Source organism: Camelus bactrianus, chromosome X (assembly GCF_048773025.1).
Source record: "Camelus bactrianus isolate YW-2024 breed Bactrian camel chromosome X, ASM4877302v1, whole genome shotgun sequence".
Lineage (NCBI taxonomy): Eukaryota > Metazoa > Chordata > Mammalia > Artiodactyla > Camelidae > Camelus > Camelus bactrianus.
Window position 1 is genome coordinate 64,893,408 of NC_133575.1, and position 24,398 is coordinate 64,917,805.

Below are 24,398 nucleotides of genomic sequence, written 5' to 3' on the forward strand. Positions count from 1 at the left end.
CTCTACATTTGCCAAAACTAACAGAACTCTATACCAAAAATAATGAATTTTTTGGTAAGTAAAATAAAAAAAAATCCACCAGAGAACATTTATTTGTTTTACCAAGTGATCAACCCAGTTAGGGTCAGATTGTAATTTCTGTCTCACCTTCTGTGTCAGTAGATTTATAAAAGGCTCTGCTTTAGGTCTTTACCACAGTCATGTAGCTCAAGGATGACACCAGTTATTTGTGGGTTCATACACACTATTAGGGGATTCCCTTCTTTTAGTCTCTCCTTTATAAAAATTTCCCCCACTGTCTTCAGCCTATAGGGGCTGCTTTTCCTGGTACTCTGGCCAGAAAGACAGTATTTCTCTCAGAGTTTTAGCTGCCTAAAGTATTCCTGGAATATACTGCAAATGGGGTTCCCCTTTTGGGTCAAATTTACAAGAGAAAAGCAGAAAAAAATGGATAATTTCCCCTGCATGGATCACATCTCCAGGTTTTGACATACCCTAATCTACCTGCCTTTGTTTGCTTTTGAGAGTTTTCATGTAAATGCTTTTTGTTGTTGCCATTCAGAGGTTTTACTTATAATCAGTAGGAGAAATAAGCTGTATTGAGCTTATGCTTGAAAAATCTGACCATTTTATCTTTCACTTAAATGTAATTTAGTGTTTTTGCTTCTTATCCAAAGTTTTCTTCTTTTTCTTTAAAGCCTGTTAGGTTTACCAAAATATGGGTTAATGCTTATCTTTCTGGGACTTCTATCCCAAGTACATGGTGTGCCCTTAATGCATAGTATCTTTTTTTTCAGGAAAATATTCTTAAAGTCTTTTTTTTTCCATATAAAAACTTTATTGTGATATTGTTCACACACCATGAAGTCCACTAATTTAAATGGTACAGTTCAGTGGCTTTTAGTATGTTCACAATTGTCCAATCATTATTATTCCAGAACGCTTCCATCACTTAAAAAATAAACTCCATACCTGTTGGCAATCTCCCCTCCTGTAGCCCTTGGCAGCCACAAATTTAATTTCTGCATTTGCATATTTTGGGTATTTCATGTCAGTGGAATCATACAACATGTGGCCTTTTGTGTGTGGCTTCTTTCACTTCACATGACATTTTCAACTTCATCCTTCAAGGTTCACCCATGTCAAAGCAGTGTCAATACTTCATTCCTCTTCATGGTTGAGTAATATTTTATTGTATGGCTAGAACACATTTTGTTTATACATTTAGCAGGTAGTGGACATTCATGCTGTTTCCACTTGTTGGCTATTACCAGTAAGACTGCAAGGAACATTTGGTTACACGTTTTTGTGTGGGCATATGTTTTAAATCTCTTTGGTATCTACCTAGGAGTAGAATTGCTATTTACATGGTAACTGTATGTTTAACTTTTTGAGGAACTACCAAGTTGAAGAAATATATTCTTGATGTTTTAATCTTTGGATTTGGTTAGTCTCAGACACCAGAACTGCCTCAGTGCCAGGGCTCATTTCATCAAATTTGCCCTTTTTTTTATTTTTTTTACTGAGTTATAGTCAGTCTACAATGTGTAAAATTCTGGTGTACAGCACAATTTTTCAGTCATACATGAGCAGACATATTTTCATTGTCATATTTTTTTTCACTGAGCTACTACAAGATCTTGTATATATTTCCCTGTGCTATACAGTATAAACTTGCTTATCTATTCAATATATAGATATCAGTTTCTACAAATCTTAAACTCACAGATTGTTCCTTCCCACTGCCACACCCAGGAAAGCACAAGTTTGTATTCTATGTCTGTGAGTCTGTTTCTGTTTTACGTTTAAGTTCTTTTGGTATATATTTTTTTTAGATTCCATATATGAGTGGAATATTATTAAGTCATATGGGCTGCTTATATATTCTGGAGATCAAGCCTTTGTCAGTTTCATTTTTTGAAAAAATTTTCTCCCATTCCATAGGTTGTCATTTTGTTATGTTTATGGTTTTCTTTGCTGTGCAGAAGCTTGTAAGTTTCATTATGTCCCATTTGTCTATTCTTGCTTTTATTTCTATTGCTTGGGAAGACTGCCCTAGGAGGACATTTTTGAGATGTATGTCAGATAATGCTTTGCCTATGTATTCTTCTAGGAAGTTTAATGTATCTTGTCTTAGGTTTAAGTGTTTGATCCATTTTGAGTTGATATTTGTGTATGGTGTAAGGGAGTGTTCTAGCTTCATTGATTTACATGTTGTGGTCAAGTTTTCTCAACACCATTTTCTGAGGAGACTGTCTTTATTTCATTGGATGTTCTTGCCTCCTTTGTAGAAGATTAGTTGACCAAAGGTTTGTGGGTTCATTTCTGAACTCTTGGTTCTGTTCCATTGGTCTATATGTCTGTTTTTGTACCAATACCATACTGTTTTGATTACTGTAGCTCTGTAGTATTGTCTGAAGTCTGGAAGGGTTATTCTTTTTCTTCAGGAATGCTTCGGCAATTCTAGGTCTTTTGTGACTCCATATAAATTTTATTAATATTTGTTCTATTTCTGTGAAATATGTCCTGGGTAATCTGATAGCAATTGCATTAAATCTGTAGATTGCTTTGGCCAGAAAACCATTTTAACAATATTGATTCTTCCAATACAGGAGCATGGGTTATCTTTCCATTTTTCAAGTCTTCTTTAATTTCCTTAATCAATGTTTTATAGTTCTCCACGTAAAAGTCTTTCACCTCCTTGGTTAGAATTATTCCTAGATATTTTATTACTTTGGGTGCTATTTCAAAGGGGATTGTTGCCTTTCTTTCTTTTCCTGTTGATTCATCATTATTGTAAAGAAATGCAACTGAATTTTGTACATTAATCTTGTAACATGCTACCTTGCTGAATTCTTTGATTAGTTCTAGTAGATTTTGTGTGGACCTTTTAGGGTTTTCTATTTATAGTATCATGCCATCTGCATATAGTTACACTTTTACCTCTTCTTTTCCAATTTGGATCCCTTTATTTCTCTCTCTTGCTTCATTGCTGTGGCTAGGACTTTGAAGATTATATTAATAGGAATGGTAAGAGTGGAGAGCCTTTTCTTATCCCAGATTTTAGTGGGAGGGTTTTTAGTTTTTCATCATTGAGTACTATGCTTGCTGTATGTTTGTCATATATAGCTTCTATTATGTTGAGATATGTTCCATCTATACCCAATTTGGTGAAAGTTTTTATCATAAATGGGTGCTGAATTTTATCAAATGATTTTTCTGCATCTATTGAGATGATCATGTGGTTTTGTCCTTTCTCTCGTTGATGTGATGTATTGCTTTGGTTGATTCACATATGTTGGAAGATCCCTGTGTCCCTGGGATGAACCACACTTGTTTGTGGTGTTTAATATTTTTCATGTGTTGTTGGATTATATTTGCTAACAGTTTGGTAAGGATTTTTGCATCTATGTTCATCAGTGATGTTGGTTTGTAATTCTCTTTTTCGGTAGTGTCTTTGCCTGGTTTTGGTATCAGGGTGATGGTGGCTTCATAGAATGAGTTTGGGAGTAGTTCCTCCTTTTCAGTCTTCTAGAAGAGTTTGAGAAGGAGTTGTATGAGTACTTCTTGGTATGTTTGCTAGAATTACCAAGGGAAACTGTCTGGTCCTGGACTTTTATTTGTAACTTTTTTATTCTTATGGCAAATTTGATTTCATTTCTAGTGATCAGTTTGTTCAAGTAGTCAGTTTCTTCTTGACTCAAGTTTGGTGAACTGTATGTTTCCAGAAACTTGTCCATCTCCTCTAGGTTATCCATTTTGTCTCCATACAGTTTTTCATAATATTCTCATATGATATTTTGTACTTTGATGTTATTTGTTGCAATTCACCATTTTCCTTTCTTATTTCACTTATTTGTACTCTCTTTTTTCTGTTCTTCATGAGCTTGGCAAGAGGTTTGTCAATTTTATTAACTCTTTCAAAAAACCAGCTCCTGGTTTGATTGACATTTTTCTTTTTTTTAAACTCTATTTTATTTATTTCCTCCCTGATCTTTATTACTTTTTTATTCTATTGATTTTTTTGGTTTTTTTTTGCTCATCAATTTCTAATTCTTTAACTGATGTGTAAGATTGTTTATTTGAGATTGATTTCTTTTTTGAGGAAGGCCTGTATTTCTATAAACTTCCCTCTTAACACTATCTTTGCTGTGTCCCATAAATTTTGTGTGGTTGTGTTTTCATTTTCATTTGTCTCAAGTTATTTTTTAAGTTCAACTTTTATTTCATCGTTGACCCATTGTTTTTCAGTAGCATGTTGTTTAATATCTGTGCTGTCATTTTATTCTCCTTTGCTTTTCTGTAGTTGATTTCTAGTTTCATGGCATTGTGTTCAGTAAAAATGTTTGAAATAATTCCTATCTTCTTAAAATTGTTGAGGCTTCTTTTGTGACCAAGTACATGATCAATCTTAGAAAATGTTCCATGTGCACTTAAAAAGAATGGATATTCTGTTTTGGGGGGTTGTAATGTTCTGAAAATATCCACCAAATCTAATTTTTCTATTGTATCATTTAATTTCTCTGTTGCCTTATTTATTTTCCATCTGGAAGATCTGTCTAGTGATGTAAATGTGGTGTTAAAGTCTCCAACTATGATTGTACTCCCATCAATTTCCCCCATTATCTGTGTTAGTATTTGCTTTATGTACTTAGGTGCTCCTATATTGTGTGCATATATATTAACGAGTGTAATATCCTCATCTTGTATCACTCCTTTAGTCATTATAAAATGTCCTTCTTTATCTTTCTTTATGGCCTTTGTTTTAAAGTCTATTTTGTCTGAAATCAGTACTGCTACTCCTGCTTTCTTGGCTTTTCCATTTACAATGAATATCCTTTTCCATCCTCTCACTCTAAATCTATATGTGTCCTTCTCCCTAAAGTGGGTCTCTTGTATGCAGGATATTGAAGGTTCTTGCTTTATTGTCCAGTTCGCCAATCTATGTCTTTTGATTGGAGCATTTAGTCCATTAACATTTACAGTAATCAATGATATATGTGTGTTTATTGCCATTTTGAACTTATTTTTGCAGTTGATTTGATATTTCCTCTTTGTTCCTTTCTTCTTCCTTTTGTGATTTGGTCATTTTCCTTTGTATTATCTTAAATTTTATTTAGTTTTTATGACTCACTTGTAAGTTTTTGGCTAGTGGTTACCCTTTTTTGTAAGTCTATTAGCCCATTACTATTACTGTTTGTATGAAACAGATAGTAATATAAGCTCAAACCCATTCTACTAAGAAAAAAAATTTAAAAAAAAGAAAACTGTATTGTCTTGCTTCCCTCTCTTATTCTTAATGATTTAGATATCTTCTTTTACAATTTCATGTTTATTCTATTTGTAATTCATGGTAGTTATCACCTTTCCAGTTATACTTTTCTCATTTATATAGCATCCTGCTTGTTTTGTACTTAGAGATACCTTTCAATATTTCTTTTAGCATGGGTTTAGTGTTGCTAAACTCTTCTAGTTTTTCTTGTCTGTGATTTTCTTTATCTCTCCTTCTATTCTGAAGGCTAACCTTGATGATTAAAGTATCCTAGGCTGCATCTTTTTTTCCTTCAGGACTTTGAATATATCTTGCCACTCCCTTTTGGCCTGTAGTGTTTGTGTAGAGAAATCAGCTGACAGCCTTATGGGGGTTCCCTTGCAACTCACTCTTTGTTTTTCTCTTGCTGCCTTTAGGATCATTTCTTTATCATTAACCCTGGCCATCCTGATTATAATATGTCTTGGTGTGAGTCTGTTTGGGTTTTTCCTGTTTGTGACCCTTTGTGCTTCCTGTACTGGGATATCTGATTCCTTCTTTAGGTTTGTGAAGTTTTCAGTCATCATTTCTTCAAATACCTTTTCAATCCCCTCTGTTCTTTCTTCCAATTCTGGAACCCTTGTTATGCATAGTTTGGCACACTTTATGTTATCCCATAAGTCCCTTATATACTTTTCATTCATTTTTGTTTGTTTTTCTCTCAGCTGTTCTGATTGGGTGCTTTCTGTTGTCCTGTCTTCTAGGTCAGTTTTTCATTCCTCTGCATTATATAGCCTGCTTTGTACAGCCTTTCAGTCAGCTCTCATCTCAGCCAATGAGTTTTCCAGTTTTATTGGTTCCTCTTTATAGCTTCAGTTTCATTTTTGATGTATCCTGTGTCTCTAAACACTATTTATTTTAATTCTTCCAATACTTTTATCACTCCTTTTTTGAACTCTTGATCTAGTAGGCTATCCATGTCTAATTGATCATTCTTTCAGGAGATTTCTTTTGTTCTTTTAATTGGTTGTGGTTCCTCTGCTTCTTCATCTTGCTCATATCTCTCTGGCACTGTGGCTTATGGAGTATTAGCTATCTATTGTGGTCCTTAAGGAGTTTATTTATCTATCTAAAGCATATGCAGGAATAAAACTTAAGAAAAAAAGAATTTTAAAAGAAGGGTGGAAAAAAATTTGAAAACTGTGTAAAATCAATAACAGAAGAAAAAGTTGAAGCACAATAGCAATCAACTTGAGACGTTTTAAAACCCTAAAGAAAAGGAGAAAAGAACAATAAAAATTGAAACTCGTGTATAATCAATAACAGGAGATCAAAATCAAGAGAAATAAAAATGAAATGAGGTGGCTTTTTCATAATAATAATAAAATTTTAAAAGAAAAAATTTAAAGGGATTAAAACTCGAGACATATACAATTGTTTAATACATAAAAATTAAAAAGGTAATAGAAAATATAACAAATTAAAGAAAATAAAAAGAAAAAAGAAAGTGATATGTTCATACAGACTGTTGGCTCTTAATGATTTTATAGAGAGTTCTTTCTGTCCTCACCCTGCTTCGTGATCTCAGCTCGCTGCTTCCAGAGTGCTTCCATTGGTGCCCCTGATCTGTGCTGCTCCCAGTGCCTGTTGGCAAGCAGATCACACTCCCTCCCAACACTGAGGTCATGTGCTGTGCTCTTACATGGTGGGCTGGCAGGTCACTCCCCATCCCAATGCCATGGTCAGATGCTGTGCTCCAGCAAGGTAGATGGGCAGGTTGCACCCCTTCCCAGCACTGTGGTCAGGTGCTCTTCTCCTGCCGGGAAGGCAGGTAGTCACCCACCGTCTCCCAGCACTGGTTTCTCCCTGGCTCTGTGCAGCTATCCACTCTGCCTCAGGTCTGTGCTCTGTTGCAGGCTCAGGGAAGATGGCAGAATGGCTCAGCCCCTGCTCCATGCCAAAACTCAGCTCCTTGTTTGTCTTTGAGGTGTGTGTTCTCAAGGGTACCAGGGCAGGATGATCCTATCTGCCTCATGCTGTAAACAAGTCTCCATCTTGCCTTTGAGACTGCTAAGCCCTTAGGGATAGATTCAGGTTTTGCCCCTGGCCCTGCCTGGGTGCTAAGCACCAGAGGATATGTTAGCTGTGGCTGACCCTGCCTCTCTTCTCCTGAAAACCTTTGGCGGGTTTTTGGAGATAGTGGGTATGGCACCCTTCCCCCCAGGGCACATCAGCCTTGTTTTATGGTTTTTGATTTTTCTTATTTTATGGTGGGCGCAGTTTGTTTTGCCGTGTGTACCCACTCATCCATGGCACACAGCACCCTGCAGTCCCCAAAGGTTGCCTCTGTGCAGCCTGCCCCAGTCCTCTGTTCATCTCGGGCAGCCTGTCCCATCCCTCACTTGATGCTTTGCCTCTAGGCCTGGGGGTTGTGGAGACCCTCTGTGCCCCTTTAACTTAATTCTGTCAGTCAAGGGGGGCTCCATATAGATCTGAGCCTTGGATGTTCCCCCTCCGTTCAGCTGACCTCTGCATTGGAGAAGGGGAGATGCAGTGAATGAGCACTATTCCTCCTTTGCCACTCCCTCCTCGCAGGACTGGTCCCACACTGTTTTGCCTTTTCTTCTTTCTTTTTTCCTCTTCTCCTACCAGATTTTTGGCATATTTGTCTTTTGAAGAGGGTGATGCTCTGTTGGAGTTTGGCAGGTGCTCTGGTTGGCTGAGTGGGTCCTTGGATTGAGTTTTGGTGTATTTGTGGGAGAAGGTGAGCTATGAGCATCCTTCTACTCCACCATCTTGGCCAGTTCAATGTCTGTGAAGTTCTTTATCTCTCCTTCTATTCTTAAAGGATAGCCTTGCTGGATAAGTACACTAGGTTGCATCTTTTTTTTCATTCAGGACTTGGAATATTTCTTGCCACTCTCTTCTAGACTGTAGTGTTTGTGTAGAAAAATCAGCTGAAAGCCTTATGGGGGTTCCCTTGTAGCTCACTTTACTTTTCTCTTGCTGCATTTAAGATCATTTCTTTATTCTTGACCCTGGCCATCTTGATTATAATATATCTTGGTGTGGGTCTGTTTGGGTTCTTCCTGCTTGGGACCCTCTGAGTTTCCTGTATTTGGGTACCTGATTCCTTCTTTAGGTTTAGGAAGTTTTCAGTCATGATTTCTTCAAATATCTTTTCAATCCCCTTTGTCCTTTCTTCTCCTTCAGGGACCCCTATTATGTGTTTGTTAGCATGCTTTATATTATCCCATAGGTCCCTTGTATTGTTTTTGTTGTTTTTTTATTTGTTTTCCTCTCAGCTCTTCTGATTGAGTTATTTCTGTTGTCCTGTCTTCTAAGTCAGTTATTCATTCCTCTGCATTATCTAGCCTACTTTTTACAGCCTTTAGCTGAGCTCTCATCTCAGCAAATGAGTTTATCAATTTTAATTTTCTCTTCTTTATAGTTTCAATTTCCTTTTTGACATATTCTCTGTCTCTAAACCCAAACTCTTTTAGTTTTTTTCAGTACTTTGATCACTCCTTTTTTGAAATCATGATCTAGTAGACTATCAAAGTCTATTTCATTGATTGGTTTTTCTGGTGATTTCTGTTGTTCTTTTTATCAGGAGTGGCTCCTCTGTTTCTCCATTTTGCCTATATCTCTGGCACTGTGGCTTATGGAGTATCAGTTATCTATTATGCACCTTAAGGAGTTTATTTATTTATTTAAAGCAGAAGCAGAAATAAAAGTAAAAAAGAAATGAAAAGAATATAAAAAGGTTTGAAAATAGAGTATAATCAATAGCAGAACAAGTCAAAGAAAAATAAAAATTGAGTTGAGATGTATTTTAAAAACCTTAAAAGTAGAAAAATTTGAAAACTGAGTATTGTCAATAACAGAAGAGCAAAACAAAGAGATATTAAAATCAAATTGAGGGAAATTTAAAAATAAAAGAAGAAAAAAGATTTGAAAACAGAGTATAATCAATACCAGAAGAACAAAATGAACAGAAATAACAATGAAATTGAGGCAAATTAAAAAATAATAATAATAAATTTGAAAAGAAAGTTTTAAAAGGGATTGCAAAATAGAAACATAAAAAAAAATTAAAGTTTAAAATTTAAAAAGTAAAAGATAATTGAACAGAAAAAGTTAGTGAATTTGTTCCCGTCAAGTCTGTGTGCCACTTCCTGATGCCGTGATCAGGCTCTGCGCTTGTACATGGCCAGTGGGCAGGTCATGCACCCTCCTGAAGCTGCATCTTGGTGCTGCACTCATGCAAGGTAGGCTGGAGGGTCACTCCCCTGTCTTTGCAGCTCCCTTCTCCACCTCAGTTCCATGCTCCATAGGCGAGCTCAGAGAAAACGGCTGACCAGCACTCACCCCTGCTCTGTGCCAGAACTCCACTCCTTGTTCATTTGTCTCAGAGGAGCAAGTTCAGAGAGGCACCGAGGCAGAATGATCCTATCTTCCTGGGGCTGTAAACAAGTCTCAGCCCCGTCTATGAGGTTGCTGAGCCCCTAGGTAGGGATTCAGGTTTCAACCCCGCCTCTGTCTGGGTGCTGTGCTCCAGAGGATATGGTGGCTATTGTTGAGCCCTGCTTCTCTTCTCCCAAGAATGCACCAGTAATGATTCTGTGGGTCTTTGGAGACAAAGGCTTCAGCACCCCTCCCCTCAGGGCACACCAGCAGTGTTGCTTTGCTGTTTTTTTCATAGTTTATGGGGGACCCAGGTTGTTCTGCTCTGTATACCCTCCCAGCCACAGTGCACTGCTTTTTTGAAACAGTGTGTAAAAAATTACATGAGTAATAAAACACTGGAAAGTATAAATAGAAATGTTGTTTAATAATTATGTTATTTGATATGAGTCACATTGTGTACTGACTAAACTTTTCTTAAAGTCACATTGTGTATCCAAACCATATAAATGCTTAGTAAATCATGATAGTATTGAAATAAATATTCAAGATTCTTCTTCCTACTCAAGAATAGATAGTGATTTACAATTTTCTTTGAAAACTCAAAAAAAAAAAAACAAATAAAAAGGAAAATTTCTCATCTTTGCCATTTATTTCCCAATATCACTCTTGGTTTTCTCCTAGTTTTGTATTTATTTCTAAAATAGTTTTTTTCTTCATTTCTAACTATTTCTTGAGTTCTATAATCTCATTTTCTGAGTTCTGGTTCTTATTTAGTTGTTATTTTATATTTTCTTTTTTTTCTTTATTTTGGCTTATTTTGAAATAATAGATTACAATTTTCATCTGCTTTGTGGGCATGTCTTTCTGGCATACTTTTTTATTTAGGTTCTTATTCTGTTCTTTATGTCTCTCTCTCTCTGTCTCTCCCTCTGTCTCTCTCTCTCTCGCACATACTCACACAATGTTGTATGGATTCAACCACAATAATTTTCTTCTCGTCATTATAAAATGCTGTCACTTCTCTAAGCTTTTGGTATCAAGGGTGGGTTATTTAGCTTAATGTCTTTAGTGCTACTTATGTTGTTTTCAAAAAGTGATTAATAATATATGGCCATCTTTCTGGTATCTTCTGTTTCTGTTCTCCAATTTTTCCAACGCATTTTTATTTATAGTATTTTCTTTCTTGCTCTATTTGAGGATTTCTCTTCTCAGCAGGTTTTTACTCAATGTCAGGTTTTGAATGGAAGGAAGTTTCAGATATTTAGTTTCAAGAATTCATAGGTCATAGACTGTTCACACCCCTTCAGTTTTTCTTTGGACCCCTTTACTTATCTGTAAACTGTAAACACTTCTAATCTCAGCTGCTATTCTCAAATTGGTTGGATGCTATTTCCAGTAACTGTAGGCTATTTTACGATTTTCCTGTTCTCATATCTGTTGGAAGTTCTATATTCTCCCTCTTCACAAATGTTGATATTTTATGCATCTAGCTACTGGTTGGTGGTTTGTTATCCCAAGTTGAATTTTGTAATTTGTGGGAGACACCTTGTTCTCTAGTTTTATTTGAGATATTGCCCATATTTCTTTTTCTTTTTTTAACCATCTTAGTTGTTCTGTCTGTTTTTATAAGTGATTTTGGCAAGTGATAAAAACCTGCTACTGCCATTGTTTTCCCAGAATTACCTCAACATTTTTATTTTTATATAAGATTTCATGATAAGGCAATTATATTTAGGTAAAAATTAGGTTTAAAAAATGGGGGGATGAAACAAACAACTGAAATCAGGATAAAGTTATCTTTGAAGAAAAAATGGTCTTAACAAATAAATAGTAATTTAATGAGTAGCACAGATTATGAGAATGTACAAAACTTTGCCTAGTGTGTACAGCTCAACAAGTAATTCTTCCTTTAGGTGTTTAATCTTGTGTTCATTGCTCTTTATCTAAGACACATTCCATTGTGTTGTTAAAAGTATTATTTCAATTGATATATTAATTTTGTAGCCAATTTTGATTGTCTTGACAAGTATTTATTCTATATATGCACATTCTAAGTTTTAATGTAGTTATCTCAATTTTATAGCTATTATTTTCCAAGACATTTTCTCCATATTTTCAATGCACAATAATACAAATACAGATTAAAATATATGTTTATCATATAATTTTTAATAGAGAATTTTAATAAATATATTAAAGATATCTGTTCTTAGTCACTGTGTTGAAGTCTTGACTCTAGTCATGTAACTGTGTAATACAGATTTTTTTCATTCTGGGTACTATCCTTTTGGAGATTCTGGACTTTTAATCTAGCTGTCACGATTTTGTTATGTGAAAAATAGGAAAAATAGCATTTATTTTATCTAATCTTAAGAAAAAGCAATCAAAATTAACTTTCATTAGCATAAACACTATAGAGAGTTTGTGATAAAACTAAAGAGAAAAGGGATTTCTGGTCAAGATGGTGGCATGGTAGGACCACAAGCTTGCCTTGCCTCACGACTACAATTAAACCACAACTGAATGCTAAACAACCATTAAAAAAAAAAAAAAACAACACTGGAACCTAGCAAAAAAGATCTTCTGCACCTGGAAACATAAAGAGAGAACCACAGCAGGAAAGTAGGAGAGGTATGCTCACAATATAATTGGGTCCCATGCCCTCCTGGTGGGTGACCAACAAGCTGAAGATTTGTTAAGTCACAGAGGCCTTCCCACAGGAGTGAGAGCTCTATGCCCCACGTCAGGCTCCCCAGCTTGGGTCCTGGCATTGGGAAGAGAAGGAGACCCCAGGACATCTAGTTTTGAAAGTCAGGGGTGCTTGGCTCTGGAAGCCTCATGGGAGTGGGGAAATGGAGACTCCATTCACTTGAGAAGTGTACATGGAAACTCACATGCACCAGGTCCAAGGGCAGAGGCAGTGATTTTATAGGAACCTGGGCCAGACCTGCCTTCTGGATTTGGATGGTCTCATGGGGATGTTGGGGGTGGCTGTGGCTCACCCAGGAGACAAATGCTGGTGGTGGACATTCTAGGAATGTTCATCTACATGAGATGTCCTGGAGGCTGACATCTTGATTGTATCACTAGCACCAAGACCTAGCCCCACCCAATAGCCTTTATGGAAGCCTTAGGCAAAACAACATACAAGGTTGGGACATAGCCACAACCATCAGCAGACTTCCTAAACCATGAAGGCCTCTATACACAGCCCTATGCACCAGAGGTCCAGGACCAAGCTTTACCCAGCAGTGGGCAGGCATTGGCTCCTCCTGCCAGGAAAGCTGCATAAGCCTCTAGTTCAGCCTCATCCACCAGATTCAGATACTAGAAATAAGAAAACAATAATCCCAAAGCCTGTGGAAAAGAATTCACAAACACATAGAAAGGTAGATGATATGAGGCAGCAAAGGAATATCTCCCAGGCCAAGGCACAAGATAAAATCCCAGAAGAAATAAGTGATGAGGAGATAGGTAATTTAACTGAGGAATAGTTTAAAGTAATGACGGTGAAGATGTTCAGAGAACTCAAGAGGAATATAGAAGCTCATAGTGAAGTTTTAGCAGAGTTGGAAAATATAGAGAATACCCAGAGTTGAAGAATAAAATCAAAATCACTGAAATTAACAATACACTAGAAGGAACTAAGGGTAGACTAAATGAGGCAGATCAGTGAGCTAGAAGACAGATTAGTGGAAATCACTACTGCAGAACAGAAAAAAAAAGAATAAAAAGAAATGAGGATAGTTTAAAAGAACTCTGGGACAACATGAAGCACTCTAATATTCACATTATAGGAGTCCCAGAAAGAGAAGAGAGAGAGTAAGGACCTGAGAACATTTTTGGAGAGAGAATAACCAAAAACTTCCCCAACTTCAGAAAGGAAACAGTGACCCTGTTCCTGGAAACACAGAGAGTACCACACAGAATCAACCCAAAGAGGAACACACCAAGGCATATAGTCATCAAATTGACAACAATTAAGGATAAGGAGAAAATATTAAAATTAGCAAGAGAAAAGCAATGAATAACATACAAGGAAATTCCCATAAGGTTATCAGCTGATTTTTCAGCAGAAACTACAGTCCAGAAGAGAATGTCATGATATATTTAAAATGATGCAAGGAGGAAACTTACAACCAAGAATACTCTATCCAGCAGGGCTCTCGTTCAGACTTGATGGAGAAACCCAAAATTTCACAGATATAAAAAGCTAAAAGATTTCAGCACCACCAAACCAGCTTTACAACAAATGTTAAAGGATCTTCCCTAGTCATCAAACCATAAGAAAAGAAAATAAAAAGAAGAAAGAGAGGAAAAAAAAAAGATTGCTTTGACTGTTTGGGGTCTTTTATGGTTCCTTATAAATTTTGGAATGTTTGTTTTAGTTCGGTGTGGAATGTTGTGAGTATTTTCATGGGAGTTGCATTGCATCTGTGGATTGCTTTGGGTCGTGTGGCCATTTTGATAGTGTTGATTCTTCCAATCCAAAAGCACAAGAAATCCTTCAATTTCTTTGCATCATTTTGGTTTCAGAGTATAAGTAACCTTCTTGGTTAGGTTTATTTCTAGGTATTTTGTTGTTTTTGATGTATGGAAAAGTTTCTGCCAGTTATAAAATTCTGGTTTTTGAAGTGGAAAAAAAAAGTGATTAAGGGCCACAAATGGCAAAATATCCTTCTTTTTATGGGTGAGTAGTATTCCATTATATATATTGCATCTCCATTATCTATTCAACTATTGATGTGCACTTAGGATGCTTCCATATCTTGGAAGTTATAAATAATTTTGTTCTTAATAGCAGGGTTTATGTATCTTTTTGAGTTAATTCTTATTTTGTGGTGGCTTTATTCCTTTGATAAATATGTAAATTTTAAAAGCTAAAGCTCTAAATGTTCTTAGAAACAATGAACAGTACATATATGTAAATTAAAAATATATGTGCAGTTAAAAAGAGGAAATGAACTATCAAACCATGGAAGAAACTTAAAAGACATATTACTAAATGAAAGAAACCAGTCTGAAAAGGCTACAAACTATGATTCCAACCAAATGACATTCTGGAAAAGGCATAGCTACAGAAACAATAAAAAGATCGTGGTTTCCAGGGGCTTGGGGAGAAGGAAGGAGGGAGGAATGAATAGATGGAGCACAAGGGATTTTTAGGACAATGAAATTATTCTGTATGATACCATAGTGGTGACTACATGTCATTTATGCATTTGTCAAAGTCCATAGAATGTACAACATCAAGAGTGAACCCTAACATAAACTATGGACTTTGGTTGATAATACTGCACCCATGTTGGTTCATTGATTGTACCAAGTATGCCACACTGATGAGGGATGTTGAGGGTAAGGGAGTATATATGTGTGGGTGGGGAGGAATATGTGGGAACTCTGTATTTTCTGCTCAATTCTGTTGTGAACCTGAAACTGCTGTAAAAGAATAAAGTCTATTAAAAATAGTTTAAAAAAAAAGTAAAGAGAAAAGACTGAGTGATAATTTAATCAATCAGAAGAGGTCCAGGCTACTTTTTACAAGATGTTTTACTTTGATTAGACTCACCACTTCTTCTTTTGAGCCAGGATTTCATGGCTAAAATTGCAAGCATTTTTATAACTCCTAGATTCTTTGCTATAATAATATAACTAGTTTGCATCTTTTTCACTAAAAATTTAGTTTTCAATAAGTTGCTTTGATTTTTCGTGGTTTGTTCAATTATGTGATTTGATTTTACTTCCCAAGGAGAAAATAATATTTACTGAGATTCCATTTATGCTTAGAACTTGTGCATTTACAGAAGGAGATCTTCACCAAGCATCACAATCCTGGACACAGATCAATTTTTCAGAGACCCTGAGAAGTTCTTCCTTATGTTTTTTCATCCCTTCAACTCCTTTAAACCTCTCTCACCCCATATTGGCTGATTTCTAAAAGTCAGAATACAAATGGTCTTATAAAAGTGAGTTCATTAACTTAAATTCACATTCAGTATCATATCAATAGGCCTTCCTGATTGTGGCCTAATTAATTGCAAGTGCCATAGTATCAGCTTAGAAAGAATAGGATCTGGAATTAGATCTTACCACTAGGCAGTGGTAGGTATTTGGGATCAGATCCAGCCTTAAGTATTGGAGGGAATTCGTATCTGGCAGTTAATTACCATATCTGATTGGCATGGCAACAGGCGGTCATTTACACAATTTGCTAACATGAGAGAATCAAATGGTAAGAAACAGTATGCTCCCTGAAGTAGGTCAGAGTACAAATCCATTGAATCAAAGAGAAGATGTCATTCAGGACACAGCCAAGAGGACTTAATTTAGCATCAGGAAATAGATCACCTGATAACAAAACAGCTTGAGATTTGAGGAAGATTACCAAGATTACCTAGATTCAAGCACAGGGAACAAGTTAGGCATTCAGCTACCAAATCTGGAGCAAAGTGGAAATGGGTCTTGAGAATAATGCAGAAGCCCAAATGGAAGATGCATTATAGAGCATGTAAACTCAAATGTCTACATTGACTAGGCAAACAGTACAAGTATGTAAATCGGGCCAAATCTATGATGCTAGATTAAAGGGGCCTGTGATGAATTAGAAACTGAATGTTTCAAAAGAAGATATTTAAATTCAAAAAATTAAAACAATATTTTCCCTACCAACAAATATGTCTGCTGGCCAAATTCAGCTTGCAGGCCATCAGTTCATGGATACTGATTAATATCAGAGGTATTCCTTAAAGAATGGAAGGAATGAGATAGGAATAAAAAGAGAACACAGGAGTGAGCACTGGATAGTCAAAAGGGCAGAACAAGAAGCTGAAACCATAAGACAGGTTTCATCTACTTCACAAATTTTGCCTTAGTCCAATCTTAGTCTTAAGGGTCTTAGTCTAGGTAATGAAAAAAATATACACGGAAGAAATGACTGCTTTAAAAAGCAGCTTATCAGCAAGTATAGATTAATTAGTGCTACAGAGATGCTGAATATATTTCTGATCAGGTTCATATGAGGTTAATCTAGAAAAATATGAATGGGGAAAATTTGAGGCCAGTTTTGAAATAAATAATGAGAAGACTGAAAGAAATGTTGAGAAAGCATAGGTAGTAAAAGAAATCACTTATTCAAAGATACAGAAAAAGAAACATCATGTAGTGGGAAAAACCCTTAAACTGGGAGTCAGAAGGGCCTGGGCTCTAGTCTTGGTTTTGCTACCAAACACTCTATGTGGTCTTAGGTAAGTCAATGTCCCTCTCTGTCTCCATTCCCCATCTGGAGTTCAACCAAACCATGCATCATAAGTGCAAATTTCTACAAGGGCCAAGTAGCTAAATGAATGAGTTATCTAACTAAAACATGTATGCCTCGTTTAAACAGACAGAAATAACAACTTCAACTGTTTGTGAATAAGTGAAAATGCAGATTCAACATTCTAATTTTTCTAGAGAATCTAACAGTTCTGATTTTGATGTGAAATCTTTCAATTTTTTATTGTTGACAAAGGATTTACAGTAAAACAACATGAAGGCCAAATAAAATATTTACATAGGCCATATTCTACCTGTGGGATACTAGTTTGCAATCTCTGGACTAGATGGACTCCAAGATTCTTTCCAGCTATTTTTGTTTGTGATTTTATGACACTAAAAATCAGATACAGTAAAATGGAAGAAGAAACTAAGTTCTTAGATTATACCTTATAGTAGAATGGCTAAAAGTATGAAAGTTAGACACAGTCTAACTTTGCTTAAGAAGTGTGTGACCTTGAACAAATTACATAACTTTTTCTGCACTTCAGTTTTATCTTCTGTAAAATAAGAATAATATCAGTAATTACATCATATTGTTATAAGGATTAACCAAGATGTTACAAGTAAATCACCTGAAACAGTACCTGGCTCATAGTAAGTACTTAGTGGTTAGCTATTACTAGCATGAAAATGGTGTTTGTGATAAACTACTTTGCCAAGTGAATGTAGGATGAATTAAATTCAGGGAGTTGAACTAGGAGGATTACCAATGAGATAAGTATAAATAAGCAGCTATAAAAAGGGAAGGAAAATGCCAAATATGAGAGACCTTATGAGGAGAATTGTTAGGAATTAATGATAGATTGAATATAGAGATGTTATATAATGTTTTGCATATAATTTTAAAATTCTAAACAGTTTCACTTTTCATAGCTGATGCCTTTCTTGTTATTTTTTGGAATTTTTTCTTATGTTTTTTCCAGTTATATTATGTAGAATTATTACAGTTTGACTGCATATACACATTATATTTCGTGTAAATACATATAAACAGTATACTGCACATTTTTCAGTTTTTACATCTGTACTAATTATTGTTTCTAAAAACAGATTAGATATTTAACTTTTTAAATTTACATAGTTATAAAAGGAATAAAGCCAACTACAAAATAAGAAATAACAGAATGTGGTAATCCAATCATAAAGGACAGTCAAATGTGCTTACACATATTAAAGAAACCAAAATAATAATTAATTCATTTGTGTACTTATTATTATTATTATTATTATTATTATTATTATTATTATTATTAGATTCTTCATATAAATGATGTCATATGGAATTTTTCTTTCTCTTTCTGGCCTGCTTAACTTCTTATGACAGTCTTCAGGTCCATCCATAGTGCTGAAAGTGGCATTATTTTATTCTTTTTTATGGCTGAGTAGGGTTCCACTGTATATACATACCACATCTTCTTTATCCAGTCATCTGTTGAGGGACATTTGGGTTGTTTCCACTTCTTGGCTGTTGTAAATAGTGCTGCTATGAACATTGGGGTGTATGTGTCTTTTTGAATTTTATTTTTCTCTGGATATATACCCAGGAGTGGGATTACTTGATCACTTGGTAAGTCTAGTTTCAGTTTTTTTTAAGGAAACTCCGTACTGTCCTCCACAGTGGCTGCACCAATCTACAGTCTCACCAACAGTGCAGGAGGGTTCCCCTTTCTCTACACTCTCTCCAGCATCTATCATTTGTAGACATTTCAATGATGATCATTCTGGCTGGTGTGAGGTGATTCCTCATTGTAGTTTTGATCTGCATTTCTCTGATGATTAACGATGCTGAGAATTTTTTCATGTGCCTATTGGAATTTGTATGTCTTCATTGGAGAATTGCTTGTTTAGGTCTTCTGCCCATTTTTGGATTGGGTTGCTTGTTTCTTTGATATTAAGGTGTATGATCTGCTTGTATATTTTGGAAATTAGTCCCTTCTCAGTCACATTATTTGCAAATATTTTCTCCCATTCTGTAAGTTATCTTTTCATTTTGTTGATGGTATCCTCAGCTGTGCAAAAGCTTTTACATTTAATTAGATCCCACTTGTTTATTTTTGCTTTTAATTCCTATACTCCAGTAGCTGGTTCAAAAAATATATTGCTGTAATATATGTCTGTGAGTGCTCTGCCTATGATTTCCTCTAGGAGTTTTATATTACCTGGTATTACATTAAGGTCTATAACCCATTTTGAGTTTATTTTTGTGCATGGTGTTAGAGAATGTTCTAATTTCAGTCTTTTACAGGTAGCTGTTCAGTTTTCACAGCATCACTTATTGAAGACACTGTCTTTCCTCCATTGTTTATTCTTACCTCCTTTGTCATAAATTAATTGACCATACGTGCGTGGGTTTATTTCTGGATTTTCTATTCAGTCCATTGATGTATGTGTCTGTTTTTGTGCCGGTACCATACTGTTTTGATTACTGTAGATTTGTAGTATGGCCTGAATTCAGGGAGCATGATTCCCCCAGCTTAATTCTTCCTTTTCAAGATTGTTTTGGCTATTTGGGGACTTTTGTGTTTCCATAAAAATTTTTAACATTTTTTTGTTCCAGCTCTGTGAAGAATGTTGCTGGTAACTTGATAGAGATTGCATTGAATCTGTAAATTGCCTTGGGCAGTCTGGTCATTTTGACAACATTGATTCTTTCAATCCATGAACACGGTATATCTTTCCATTTGTTTATGTCATCTTCAATTTCCTTCCTTCAATTTCCTTATAGTTTTCAGCATATAGGTCTTTTGCCTCCTTGGGTAGGTTTATTCCAGGGTATTTTATTCTTTTTGGCATGATGGTAAATGGAATCATTTCCTTAATTTCCCTTTCTGCTATTTCATTGTTAAGTGTATAGAAGTGCAACTGATTTCTGTATATTAATTTTGTATCCTGCAACTTAACCATATTCATTGATGAGTTCTAGTAGTTTTCTGGTTGCTTCTTTAGAGTTTTCTATGTATAGTATCATGTGATCTTCAGACAGTGACAGTTTGAATTCTTCATTCCCAATTTGGATTCCTTTTATTTCTTTTTCTCCTCTGATTGCTATGGCTAAGACTTCCAAAACTATGTTGAATAAAAGTGGTGAGAGGGGCATCTTTGTCTTGTTCCTTATCTTAGAGGGAATGTTTTCAGCTTTTCCTCACTAAGTATGATGTTACCTCTAGGTTTGTCATATATGGCCTTTATTATGTTGAGATATGTTCTATCTATGCCCACTTTCTGGAGAGTTTTGATCATAAATTGATGTTGAATTTTATCAAAAGCTTTTTCTATGTCTGTTTAGAGTATCATATGGTTTTTATTCTTCAAGTTGTTTAAGTGGTGTATCACATTGATTGATTTGCATATATTAGAAAATCCCTGCATTCCTGGGATAAATCTGACTTGATCATGGTGTATGATCCTTTTAATGCATTGTTGGAGTCAATTTGCTAGTATTTTGTTGAGGATTTTTGCATGTATATTCATAAGGGATATTGACCTATAATTTTCTTTTTTGTGATGTCCTTACCTGATTTTGGTATGAGGGTGATTATGGCCTCATAGAATGAGTTTGGAAGTGTTCCTTCCTCTGCTTTTATTTGGAATAGTTTCAGAACGATAGGTGTTAACTCTTCTCTAAATGTTTGGTAGAATTCACCATGAAGCCTTCTGGTCCTGGACTTTTGTTTTTTGGGAAGTTTTTAATTACTGATTCAATTTCAGTACTGATATTTGGTCTATTCATATTGTCTATTTCTTCCTGGTTTAGGCTTGGCAGATTTTTCCTTTCTAAGAAATTGTCCATTTCTTCTGTGTTGTCATTTTTGTTGGCGTATAGCTGCTCATAGTATCCTCTTATAATTCTTTGTATTTCTGTGATGATGTTTGTAACTTCTCCTTTTTCATTTCTAATTTTGTTAATTTGGGCCCTCTCCTTATTTTTCTTGATGAATCTGACTGAAGGCTTCTCAATTTTGTTTATCTTTTCAAAGAACAAGCTTTTTGTTTCATTGATCTTTTCTATTGATTTTTTACTCTCTGTTTCATTTATTTCTGCTCTAATCTTTATGATTTCTTTTCTTCTACTAACTTTGTGGTATGTTTGTTCTTCTTTCTCCAGCTGCTTGAGGTGTAAGTTTAGGTTGTTCACTTGTGATTTTTCTTGCTTCCTGAGGTATGCTTATGTCACTAAAAATTCCACTCTGTGAACTACTTTTGCTGCATCCTAGAGGTTTTGGATTGTTGTGTTTTTGTTTTCATTTGTCTCAAAGTATTTTTTTAATTTCCTCTTTGGCTTCTTCCATGATCCACTGGTTGTGTAGTAGCATATTGTTTAGCCTTCACGTGTTTGCAGTTTGGTATGATTTCAATTTTCTTAAATTTGCTGAGGCAAGCTTTATGGGCCAGCATGTGGTCTTTTCTGAAGAATGTGTATTCTATTGTTTTTGAGTGGAATGCTCTATAAATATCATAGGCCCATCTGGTCTAATGAGTTATTTAGGGCTTGTACTTCCTCATTGATTTTCTCTCTTAATGATTTGTCCATTGGTGTAAGTGGGTGTTAAGGTCCTCCACTATTATTGTGGTATTGTCAATTTCTCCTTTTATGTCTGTTAACAATTGCTGTATATATTGAGGTGCTTCTTCGTTGGGTGCATATATATTTATAATTGTTATATTCTCTTCTTGGATTGATTCCTTAAGCATTATGTAGTGCCCTTCTTTGTCTCTTGTAACAGTCTTTATTTTAAATTCTATTTTGTCTGATATAAGTATTGCTACTTCAGCTTTCTTCTGGTTTCCATTTGCATGGAATATCATTTTCCATCCCCTTACTTTCAACCTGCATGTGTCTCTAGCTCTGAATTGGGTCTCTTGTAGACAGCATATATATGGGTCTCATTTTTGTATCCATTCAGCCAGTTAATGTCTTTTGGTTGGAATGTTTAATCTATTTATATTTAAGGTAATTATTGACAGGGGTGTTCTTACTGCCACTTTGTTAATTGTTTTGAGTTTGTTTTTGTAGGTCTTTTTTCTCTCTCTCTCTCTTTCTTCTTTTTGTTCTCTTTTCTTGTGCTTTGACCACTAGATAAGGTCCTTTAACTTTTCTTATAAAGCTGGCTTGGAGGTGCTGAATTCTTTCAGCTTTTGTTTATCTGTGACACTTGATTTCTCCGTCACATCTAAGTGATAGCCTTGCTGGATAAAGTATTCTTGGATGTAGTTTTTTCACTATTAGCACTTTAAATATATTGTGCCACTCCCTTTTGGCCTGAAGGGTTTCTGCTGAAAAATCAGCTGATAACCTTATGGGAGTTCCCTTGTATGTTATTTGTTGCTTTTGTCTTGCTGATTTTAATATTCCCTGTTTATCCTTAATTTTTGTGAATTTGGTTAGTATGTGCCTTGATGTATTCCCCTTTGGGTTGATCCTGTGTGGGACTCTCTGAACTTCCTGGACTTGAGTGAGTGTCTCCTTTCCCAAGTTAGGGAAGTTTTCATTTAGTATCTTTTCAAAAATTTTCTCAGGTCCTTTCTCCTTTTCTTTGTTTTCTGGGACCCCTATAATGCAAATATTAGTGTGCTTCATATTTCCCAGAGTTCTCTTAAATTATCCACATTTGTTTTCACTCTTTTTTTTTTTCTGTTCCACAATGGTGGTTTCCACTATTTTGTCTTCTAGCTTACTATTTCATTCTCCTTCCTCACTTATCCTTTTCTTGGTTCCTTCTAGTATGTTATTCACTTCAATAATTTTGTTCTTCAACTCTGTTTGGGTATTCTTTATATCTTCCAGCTCTTTGCTAAAAACTTGACTCTGTGCATCTAGAATTCTCTTGAGTTCTCTGAACATCTTCACCATCATCATTTTAAACTCTTTCTCAGATAAATTGCCTATCTCCTCATCACTTATTTCTTCTTCTGTGATTTTACCTTCTGTCTTGTCCTGGAGGGTATTCCTTTGCCACCTCATTTTGTCTGTCTTTCTCTTTGTGTTTTAGATGGGCTATGATTCTTGAATTTGGAGAAGTGGCCCTCTGTGGGAGATGTCCTATGCACCCCAGCAATACACTCCTCTCTTGTCACCCAAGGGACAGGGTTGAGCTTGTCCCAGTGTAGAGTCTGGCCTGTGTTGGTGGATTCCTTCCACAGGCTTGGGGCTATTGTTTTCTTATTTCTGGTATCTGCCCCTTGGTGGATGAGGCTGGGCTACAGGTTTATGTTAGTTTTCTGGCAGGAGGGACTTGTGTCTGACCACTGCTGGGTGAAGCTTGGCTGCACCTCTGGTTAGTAGAGCCCTGACTAGATGTGTTTGCAGCTCAGAAAGTGTGCTGATGAGTGAGGCTGTGTTTTCACCCAGTATGTTGTTTGGCCTGAGGGTTCCCAGCCCTTAAGCCTACAGGCCTTTTGGTGGTCCTGAGTCTTGGCCTGATTAATCCAAGCAAGATGTCAGTCTTCAGGAAAGATGAACACTCTCAGAATGTCTGTCACCAGCTTCTATGTCCCCTGGTTGAGCAGCAGCAGTCCCCTAACTCCTCAGGAGAACTTCCTAAACCAGTAGACTGGTCTGGCCCAGGTTCCTATGCAATCACTGTCTCTGCCCCTGGAGCTGGTATACTCAAGATCTTGTCCGTGCCTCCCAAGAGAGTTAAGTCTCTGTCTCTCCCAGTCCTGTGAGGCTCCTGAAGTTAAGCCCCACTGGCTTTCAAAACCAGATGACCATTGGGTCTGCTCCTCCCACTGCCAGAACCCTGGTCTGGAGAGCCTGACATGGGGCTCAGAACTTTCCCCTCATGGGAGCGCCTCTGTGCCTTAATTGTTCTTCATCTTGTGGGTTGCCCACCCAGAGGGTATGGGGCCTGACTATATCATGAGCACACCCCTCCTACCTTCCTGTTTTGGTTATGTCTCAATGTTTCCATTTGAAGCAGATCCTTTTTGCTAGACTTCAGTCTTTTTTCTCAATTGCTGTTCAGAAGTTGGTCGTGGTTTTGTTGTAGTTGTGAAGAGAGTCGAGTTCATGGTCCTATTGCTCCACCATTTGGAGTCAATCTCTGATGGAATTTAATTATCTTGAAATTCTAGTCTCTTTTTTGTGTCTGATACATCTTTGCCTAATGAAAAAGTGCTTCTGGTATACAATGTCTTGTTAAAAAGTCCATTTTTTGTGAAAATAAAAATAAAATAAAACACCAGGATTAGGTCTGGTTATCATATTCTTATTATAAATTAGTCTTCATTTGTGGTTGTTAAATTTCAGGTGATTTTTAATGAATTAAAATTGTTTTATTTAGAATATTAAACATAAATGCAAGATAAAAATGTTAAATTTCATAACTGATGTAATAGATGTTATACTATCTGCAAGATGTTTCTATGTCTTTTCAATATTCAATAGAACTTCACTACCCACAACCCTACTCCATCTTCT